Here is a 10,411-nt window from a genome sequence, read left to right on the forward strand (position 1 = left end):
TTGACTATCCCTAATCAGTCCTTGCCTTTCCAAATACATGTACATCCTGTCCCTTAGGATTCCCTCCAACAACTTGCTCACCACCAAGGTCAGGCTCACCAGTCTATAGATCCCTGGCTTGTCTTTACCATCCTTCTTAAACAGTGGCACCACGTTTGCCAACCTCCAGTCTTCCGGCACCTCACCTGTGACTATCAATGATACAAATATCTCCGCAAGAGGCCCAGCAATCACTTCTCTAGCTTCCCACAGAGTTCTTGGGTACACCTGCTCAGGTCCTGGGGATTTATCCACCTTTACCCTTTTCATGGACTAGAGTCCCCTCCTCATCCCACAGTCCCTTTCACTCACCTCCACCTGGACCCCTCCCTCTGGCCTTTAACTCGCACTTGACCTGTTCATCAAGAACTGTCGGTATGACATTGCTTGCCTCAATTTTTCAGCCTCCCCTTACCCATTTCATCTTATTTCCCTCTGAACTGACCACAATCCATGCTCTCAGTTCCAACCCTGACTTTGTAATGAAGCCTGCCAACAAGGGTGGTGCTGTTCTTGTATTGATCTCTCTCTTGCAGAGGCTGAGCGCAAGCTCTCAGTTCCCTCCTTCTATCTTCCCAGTCTAAGACCCCACGTTGGAACACCAGCTGTTGTGTTCATAACGGTGATTAACGTCATTTCATCTTGTGATTGTCCCCCCAATGCCTCCTAGTTCATGGTCTCTCAACATTGCTCAGTGCACTTCTACCTCCTTCCCAAAATCCAGAAACAGGACTACTTGGGCAGACCCATTGTTTCTGCCTGCTCCTGCCCCACGCAACTCATCTCTTCCTACCACGACTCAATTATCTCCCCCTTGTCCAGTCCCTGATTCTTCTCACACTTTACATCAGTATTAGAATGTCAAGTTTGCAGCTCTGGCCACCTCCTCTTTACCATGGACATGCAATCCCTTTACACATCCATCTCCAATCAGGATAGTCTCAGAGCTCTCTTCTTCTTCCTGGAAAAAAGGCCTCAATTGTCCCCATTCATCACCACGCTCTTCCTCCTGGCCAAGATTTTTTCAGTTCAATTGTATGACCATGGATAACCATATGGGCCCCAGTTAAACCTGTCTCTTTGTGGAGTACATGGAATGTTCTTTGCTTCAGTCCAAATATGACTCCACCCACAACTCTTTCTCTGTTACATTAATGACATCTTCAGTGCCTCACCACCCACCAAATGCAAAAAAGATTTAAAAAACGCTTCCAATATCAAGATAAGTTTTGTCAGACTTCTCATGCACTTCTGCCACACATCTGTTTGGAATTGGACAAAATGAAGTGTGTCATGTGCCAGCTCAACTAACAAGTGGTCAGGGTACTGTCTGAGGGATCTGATCAGGGCACACAGAGAGGAATTTATTTTCCTAGGTGCCAGAGTCAGACTACTGTATTTATTGATATATACTGACTAGGTTTAGGCCAGTTTCAAAATAGGCAGATGACAGAAACTTGAAAAGTGTTGTAAGCTGTGCGGACTATCATGATATGCGTCAAGTTGACATAGACAGTCTGTTGGTATGGTTGGACATGTAGCAAATTAAAGTTAATGCAGAGAAATAAGAAGCAATACATTTGGATAGGAAGTACAATGACAGATAAAGAGAAAAGTGCACAATCTAAAGGGGGTTCAGAGACCTTGTTTGGGCCTGTGTTTGCGTAGAAATCATTGAAGGTAGTAGGGTAAGGTGTAAAGGTAGTTAACAAGGTTTTACAAGTAGAAAGGTCTAAAGTACAAAATACAAGGAAGTTACAGTGGGAGATTGGGACAGCCCCAGTTGAAATTTAGAATCAATAATTTATTTTCAAAAAAAAGACTTTGCTGTGTACTTCTAAATTTAGTCTCATTTTAGTGACATTGTCTTGAACTGCAGATCTCCCTTGACAGATCTTTTATTTTTGTTAAAGAAGGCAAAGTGTTAAGTTGCATTATGGGGAATAAGAAAATCAGAGGCAGAAATTATTATCTTGAAAAGAAGGGAATGATTTTAAAATCCACAACATAGGAAGGAGACCACAGAATTCATTCAGAACTGCTGAAAATCTAAGTGGATCCTGACCATTACAACGTAAAGCAGGTCGAACATTGAACACTGAGCTGGACTGAGCACAGAATTTGTAAATCAGATTCCCAGTAGTGTAATCAAAATGAGCAACAATTTTAAATTTGCCTTGAATGTCAAAGCCAGGGCACCATTCCGAGATGAAGGTCACTGTGAAGATGAAGAAAGCTGAGGAGACACTCCATAGAAGTTAAAATAGAAATTGCTAGAAAAGCTCAGCAGTTCAGACAGCATCCATGGAGAGAAATCAGAGTTAATGTTTCAGGGTCGAGTGACCTTTCTCCAGAACCCTCCATAGAGGTTTTTGTGTCTTTGTGGCAGCAAGAGTAGCAGGACTGCTCTTGGCCCACACAGTAAATAGTTATCCTTTTCAGCCTGGAACGTTGCCTTATCCTTGTAAAAGATTTCACTTCTCACCTCACTCTGTCCCAAAAATCCTGCCTGACCCAAGTGATGGCAGGTAGTTCTTACCTGCTAGATATTCCTGACATTGCCTTATCCACTCCCTGTCACCTAAGGACAGAAAGTGACTTTATAATCAAATTTGTCTATGCCTCTTACTGCCATAGATGGCAGGAAACTAGGTGAAACCATTTGAGTTCTACAGCATAAACTCTGGCAGTTCACCATAAAATGAATTCGTCAACTTATAGATTCACAACTGCATTTTTATTTAATACGTATCACCATAATGTACAATCACCTATCCATAAAAGAAGTTAATATAAATTTTTGACAGCGTTGTAAAATGAGCAACATTGAATTAGCCATCCATTGTACATTACACACAGCTTTTAAACTCTCTTCCAAACACAATGTTACTGTTTGAGAAAGGCAAGTAACTAGACCCTTGAACACCTCATTTTTTTCTGACTCAGCAGAACTGGGAAATAGCTTAAATATCTGGTGAGCTGCCTGGCCACTGGATTATGGAAATACTAATCTTGTCACTGCGTTGTTCTCGAATACATCTGACAACACTGCTTGTATCCTCTTCTTAACCATTTATAAGAACTTCCATTAGATTTTCAGCATAAACTTTCAAGGTTACAACACATCAACAAATGCAGGAACACAGGAACTTGAGTATGCCATTCTGCCTCAAGGCTGTTCCGCCATTCAATGAGATTCAGGCTGATCTATTCAGCATTGGATCATAGAATGGTTACAAAACACCTAGTCCATCCTATTACATCCCTCACATTCAATTCTAGCTCCATCCTACCCTGTACCATTCCTAGAAGAACTCACCATTCATTGGATATCCACCAAAAGTTCACCATTCCTGATGCCTGTGCCATCTTTCAAAGATGGCTGTGCACCTGAACAGGTACTGCCATTCCAAAGCTGCCCTGCTCAGTCACAAACAGACTATAAACCTGACAGAGAAGAGAATGATGGTGCCACTATTCTCTGACAAGGACCTGCAGGTCATAGTGGAGAGAGAAATGCATAGGTAAGGCATTGGCTTCCCAGAGAACCAGCAAAGGAGGCTACACAACCAGCCCCTGGCATTCTGGTCTGAAATCACAACCTGGATCATTACAGTCTTCATAGTGTGGAGGAATGACCAGCAATGCCATAAGAAAATCAAAAAAGACCCTCTCCTCTCCAGTGGAGTAAGTATTTTACTCAATCCCTCCCTGTCCCTTATTACAGCAGAAAACAATACACAATTGGGCAGAAGGGCTCACATGAGCAGAGGGGTGTCTGATGTCAGATAAGTTAGATTAGATTACTTACAGTGTGGAAACAGGCCCTTCAGCCCAACAAGTCCACACCAACCCGCCGAAGACTCATTCCCTTACACCTAACACTACGGGCAATTTAGCATGGTCAATTCACCTAACCTTTACAAAGAGCAAAATTTTGACCCTTGCAGGAGAAGACTGACACCACTCCTGAGGTAATACCAAGACTTCCATTTCTACCAACTGAGTAGTTACCATTCTTCATTCCATCCAGCTCTCACAGTGATCCTACCTTCAGTCTCATTCATTACACACCACTTCTAACCATTTGCTGTGATGCTTCCTCTCTCTTTTGCCTGTCAGGTGGCAGCAGGATGTCCACCATTTCCATGGTGAAACAGCTGGTTCCACCAGAAGCCTGCTGTGAAGATGAAAGTACCAAGGTATCAGAGAGTTTATTGGCAAAGCTGCCTCCTGCATGAGCTCAGACCCTGACAACTCAAGGGGAATGTTAGCATTAGAAAGCTGAGGAGAACAATCTGGTAAGCACCAATATGTGAGAGCTCTGCAGCTGGGTAAAGAGAAAATGCCCCAGGGCACATGCACTTGGAAGACTCATGGAGATAGGCACCTGCTCACCCCAGACAGGAGAGGACCCCGTGGTGTCAGCAATCAAAGAGTTCGTCTACAAGCCCAGGGAGGAACAGTAGAAACAGACTAGTATGTGGGAGACAATGACCCTTATCTTGCAGAGGCTGCAGAAATATAATCATGAAAATGACTGTCTGACTGCCTCCAGGGACAGGTTGGCAATTGCCATGGAGCGCCAAACCCAGCATCCTCAGAGTCCAATGGAGAGGAGCACACAGCTTTCCTCCATTGCCCCAGCCATTGGTGCTAAGGACTGCTGAAGAGAGGAACTGGCACACATTCTAGGCACCCCTTCCTCACTCGGAGACAGAGTACTGCTCAGAGGTGCCTAGCCAGATGAGGAACCACACACAGGGCCCTTAGAAGTCTTCTGTAAGGACACTCAGAGGTTCTCATGTCCTCCAGCTCCATCCTGTCTGCCTCTCCAACCCTTGGAAATTCAAGCTGAGAAGGCTTCATTTGCCTCTCGACCATCCAGATACAAATGGCTCAAAGATTTGAGTTCAGACATGAGAATGTCTTACTTCCGGTTTTCAGACTAGTGGTGAGTCCACACCTGGAATATTGCATGCAGTTTTCATCTTATGAAAGGTATACATCTATAGAAGGAGTGCAATGGAGGTTCAATAGGATGATACCAGGGATACCAGGAGAAAAGATCAGTTCAACTGTGCCTGTATTTTTAGAATTGAAAGGAATGAATGGGGATCTGATTGAAAGGTATAAACTTCCAACACAGTTACTCAGACTAGATGCAGGGAAAATGGTTCGCTTGGTTGTGGTGTCTTGAACCAGGGTTCACAGTCAGAATACAGACAGGTAAGGGACTCTTAAGACTAAGATGAGGAAATAATTTTTCACTCAAAGGGTAGTAAACCTATGGAATCTCCGTCACAGAAGGCTGTGGAAGACAAGGCACAGAATGAATTGAAAAAGATATCAAGGTGCATGGGGAGAAAGCACTAAGACAGAGGATCAGCCATGATCATATTGAATGGTGGAGCAGGCTCGAAGGGCTTACTCCTGCTGTTCATTTCTATGTCACCTGACCAAACTTCCAGGGCCAATGGGCACTACAAACAAGCAGGCTTGCTGGGCCTCAGCTGGAGAATCTGGGACAATACAAAGACATAGTGGGAGGGAGAGAATGAAGAGAACCGACTGAGGACACTTTGGTAGCAAAGCTGATATTGCACTGCATATGAAGTCTCATATTTGTGTTAACATTGTATACATTTGTTTTTTGTCTCTCCCTGTGTAACCCCAAATGGTATTGTGCCAGTGTGCTGCCTAATTTCATTTCCAGGAGAAAGTGAGGACTGCAGATGCTGGAGATCAGAGCTGAAAATGTATTGCTAGAAAAGCGCAGCAGGTCAGGCAGCATCCAAGGAACAGGAGAATCGACATTTTTGGCATAAGCCCTGAAGTTCCTGAAGAAGGGCTTATGCCCGAAATGTTGATTCTCCTGTTCCTTGGATGCTGCCTGACCTGCTGCGCTTTTCCAGCAACACATTTTCAGCACTAATTTCATTTCCACACAGGATATACCATGGAGTGAGGTCTGTGTGTAAGCACCCAGTGCTGCATGTGGAAGGTGTATATAAAGCAAAGGGGTCTGCTGACACCATTGCCCCCATCCTAAACATCTCCATTGTTTCCATTGCATCAATCCAAAAGCATTGGTGTGAATGAAGTAGTCAGTAATATCAGGGGCAGAGAGGAGTGCAGCACAGATCGAGCTGATGCATTAGAATTTCCCCAGAGATTATGAACTCCACCCCCCTCTCTTGGGTCTGCGTTCTGTACATTGTGTGGGTCTGTGTATAATTTTTTTTTTCTTTAAAGAGCCTCACATTGGTGAGTTCTGTAGTCCTCTCCCTCACAGGTCCAGACATATAACCCACCTACTCAGGGTGTGGGCATGTTCTTCTCCACTGTGTACTTTCGAATTCCAGCTGCAGGAGTACATCAGTGAGCACTCTTTAGCCTGTGGCTTCCAGCTCCTAACTCTTTAAGTCCGTAAGATGCTGAACACTCAGATTCCTTCCTGGTAGCCTTAGACCCCATAGACTCTCCATCTCTCCAGGTCCCCAAAATTCAGCTACATGAGCATGCACCTGCCCACCTTTCAACCCGGTTCCTGACATAGGAGATAACAATGCCAGGTGCGGTCATATAGCATTTCCCCCTTGAAGTTAGCATGCTCCTGATGTGGACAAAACCCTCTTTCACATGACCCCTTTCCCATCCATGCTTAACCACATGCACCCCCCTTAAAAATACTATTGCCTCCTCACTTTGCAATTGTCATCCATCCTTCCTCTCAACCTGTAGCAAGCAATTCCAAAGAATCCGTTCCCCAGTCTTCTCCCACAGCAGCAGACCCCCTTGTTCTCTCCCTCATTCCCCCTTTTTCATTAGTTTCTGACCATGACCATCCCCTTAAGTGATCTAATCTCAGCAATAAGTACCAAGAAACCCTGATTAATGCCTTTATGTCTCCCTGACTGTATTAAACCTAACCCTCAAGACAGTCTGCTTTGGAGCCAAGGGACTGACTGCAGTCACCCACTCCCTGGACTGCAATTGCTAAGACCCTGGCTGAGATGACCCTAAATGGGTGCCTGACTGTGGCCAATTCACATCTGGGAGACTACCCTTTTCTTATTGTTCTGAGACCCTCTGACTGACAGATGGCTCCCTGGAATTTGGTAAGATGTAATGTCCAGGACTTTGCAAAGTGACAGCTTGCTCACGGCACATGATGTGCATTTGCCAGATAAGCTGCTGACACATGGTACATTTGTGTGATTGACATCGAACATTGCCATCCAGCAAGATGTAAGGCACCTTGACTGAAGATTGCTGAGCAGCAAGGCAAGCTGCCTGGTTGATGAGACTGCAGGAATAAACACATCAATGTAAAGCAGAGATGCTGTGAGCATTCAACTGAATAAGCACTAAGAAAGAAAGAGAGCAACCCTGAGCTGGAATTTGGTGCAGTCCATGAGTTAGCTGCACACAAAGTCTTGACAGGAGCCTTTCAATGCTGATTGCCAGTGCACCATGCATTGCCAGTCAGTGCTTCATAAGCATCGTGCAAGGTAATTGGAGAGGTGCCATAATGGTTGTTCAATGTCTGGTGGATGTCCGTGGATGAGGGGTGCATGCAGCTGGTGTTGGTGGATTGGGCCCTGAGATACGACTTCTTGCTGAGTAACATGGAGGCTCCTTGCAGCAAGCAGAAACCTGAAGCTGCCAGGTACCTGCTCAGACTTCCATGTTGAGAGCTCTTGAAGTTTAGTTTGTTACAAGCGTTTGTTAAGATAGGAAAGTGAATATTAATGAGCTAAGTTGATGAGTTAATAATGCAATTAACAAGCTGTACTCTCGTTAAGAGACGACTTTCTACTGCACAGCCAGAAACTTACCTCACCATCCACCAAATGCAAAAAAAGATGCAAAAAAAAGCTGCCAATATCAAGATAAAAATCACACAACACCAGGTTGTAGTCCAACAGGTTTAATTGGAAGCACAATAGCTTTCGGAGCGATGCTCCTTCATTAGGTGATAGTGGAGGGCTCGATCGTAACACAGAATTTATAGCAAAAATTTGCAGTGATGTAACTGAAATTATACATTGAAAAATTGATTGTCTGTTAAGCCTGTATTCTAACAGATGAAAGACTTAACAGACAATCAATTTTTCATGACATCCTTTTGATAGCAGAGCAGAATTGCACACAATATTCCAAAGGTAACCAAACCAACGTCCTGTCCAGCTGCAAAATGACCTCCCAAGCCCTATACTCAATGCTCTGACCAATAAACGAAAGCAAAGCAAATGTCTTCTTCACTATCCTATCTACCTGAGACTCCACTTTCAAGGAACTATGTAACTGAACTCCAAGGTCTCTTCACTCAGCAACATTCCCCAGGGCCTTACCATTAAGTGAATAGGTCCTGCCCTGATTTGCCTTTCCAAAATGCAGCACCTCACATTTATCCAGATTAAACTCCATCTGCCATTCCTCAGCCCATTGGCCCATCTGATCAAGATCCCATTGTACTCTGAGGTAACCTTCTTCACTGTCTGTTCCAACTCCAATTTTTGGTGTCATCTGCAAACTCACTAACTATACCTCCTGTGTTCATATCCAGATCAATTATATAAATTATTTAGATATGAACATAGTGGACTCAACACCCATCCTGCAGTGCACCACTGGTCACAGGTCTCCAGTCTGAAAAGCAACCCTCCAACACCACTGTCTTCTACCTTCAAGCCAGTTCTGTATTCAAATGCTAGAATTATGTTGTTGGCCCCAAAGTGCTCCCACACTGACACCTCAGTCACCTCCCCTGCCATAATTCCCAAGAATAATTCAAGTTTTGCCCCTTCTCTAGTGGGCACATCACACACTTTTCTTGTACGCACTTAACAAATTCCTCTCCATCCAAGTCTTTATGGCAGTCCCAGTCTATGTTTGGAAAGTTAAAATCCCCTACCATAATCATCCTATTATTCTTACAAATAACTGAAATCACCTTACAAATTTGTTTCCCAATTTCCTGTTGACCATAATACAATCCCAATAGGGTGACTATCCCTTTCTTGTTTCTCAGTTCCACCCAAATAATTTCCCTGGATGTATTCCCAGGAATATCTTCCCTAAGTACAGCAGTAATGCTACCCCTCATCAAAAACGCCACTCCCCTCCAATCTTACTCTATCCTTCCTATAGTATTCGTATCCTGGAATATTAAGCTGCCAGTCCTGTCCATCTCAGAGCCATTTCACTGTAATTGCGCTGATATTCCACTCCCATGCTCCTAACCATATCCTGAGCTCATCTGCCTCCCCTCTTAGGCCTCTTGCATTGAAAAAAAATGCAGTTTATTTTATCAGTTCTCTGCTTAGTTCCTGCCTGCCCTGACTCTTTGACGTGTTCCTTTTCCCAAACAGTACCAGTCTCAGACTGATCTCTTTCCTCACTATCTCCCTGGGTCCTCCACACATCCTCCCCTCCCCCCACCTCCTCCCCATCTTAACCGTTTAAATCCTCCTGAACAATTTCAGCAAATCTCCCTGCCAGTATATTAGTCCACTTCCAATTCAGGTGCAATTTGTCCTTCTTATACAGGTCATTTCTACCCCAAAAGAGATTCCAATGATCCAAGAATATGAACCCTTATCCCCTGCACCAGTTCCTCAGCCACACATTCATCAGCTCTATCCTCCTATTTCTACCTCACTAGCTCGTAGTAATTCAGATATTACTACCCTCAAGGACCTCCTTTGTAAATTCCTGCCTAACTTCCTATATTCTCCCTTCTGAATCTCACCCTTTTTCCTTCCTATATCATTAGTTCCAACGTGTAAAAAGACCTGCTGGTTCCACTCATCTTTGAGAAAATTGTTATCTTAATCTTTCTTATTCGAAGGCAAAACATCCCTCCCACAAGGCATTATGCACCTGGTATTTCATCTCTAATGTTAAAACTTGAAAAGAACTGTGTCAGTGTGTGAAAGTGCTGTGTATCTTAACCTCACAGAAGCATGGAAAGCAGAAGTAGGCCATTCGGGCCTTTGAGCCTGCTCAACTATTCATTATGATCATGGCTGATCATTCAACTCAAAAGCCTGCTTCTGCTTTTCCACCATATCCTTTGGTTTCTTTAACCCCCAAGTGCTATATCCAATTCATGATTATATGCTGAAAGATGCAACAAAATGGATGGTAGGAGAAAGGGTGAAAGAAATGATGTCATGTGCGCCCATCTGGACAGATAATAAGCAGTACTTCCCCTTGCTACTCTTGAGGGGCCATTGAACCTCATTTCATATTAAGTTCAGGTCTTGGGGTGGGAATTAGATTAGATTACTTACAGTGTGGAAACAGGCCTTTCGGCCCAACAAGTCCATACCGCCCCGCCGAAGCGCAACCCACCCATACCCCT

This window comes from Chiloscyllium plagiosum, chromosome 7, assembly GCF_004010195.1.
Source record: "Chiloscyllium plagiosum isolate BGI_BamShark_2017 chromosome 7, ASM401019v2, whole genome shotgun sequence".
Lineage (NCBI taxonomy): Eukaryota > Metazoa > Chordata > Chondrichthyes > Orectolobiformes > Hemiscylliidae > Chiloscyllium > Chiloscyllium plagiosum.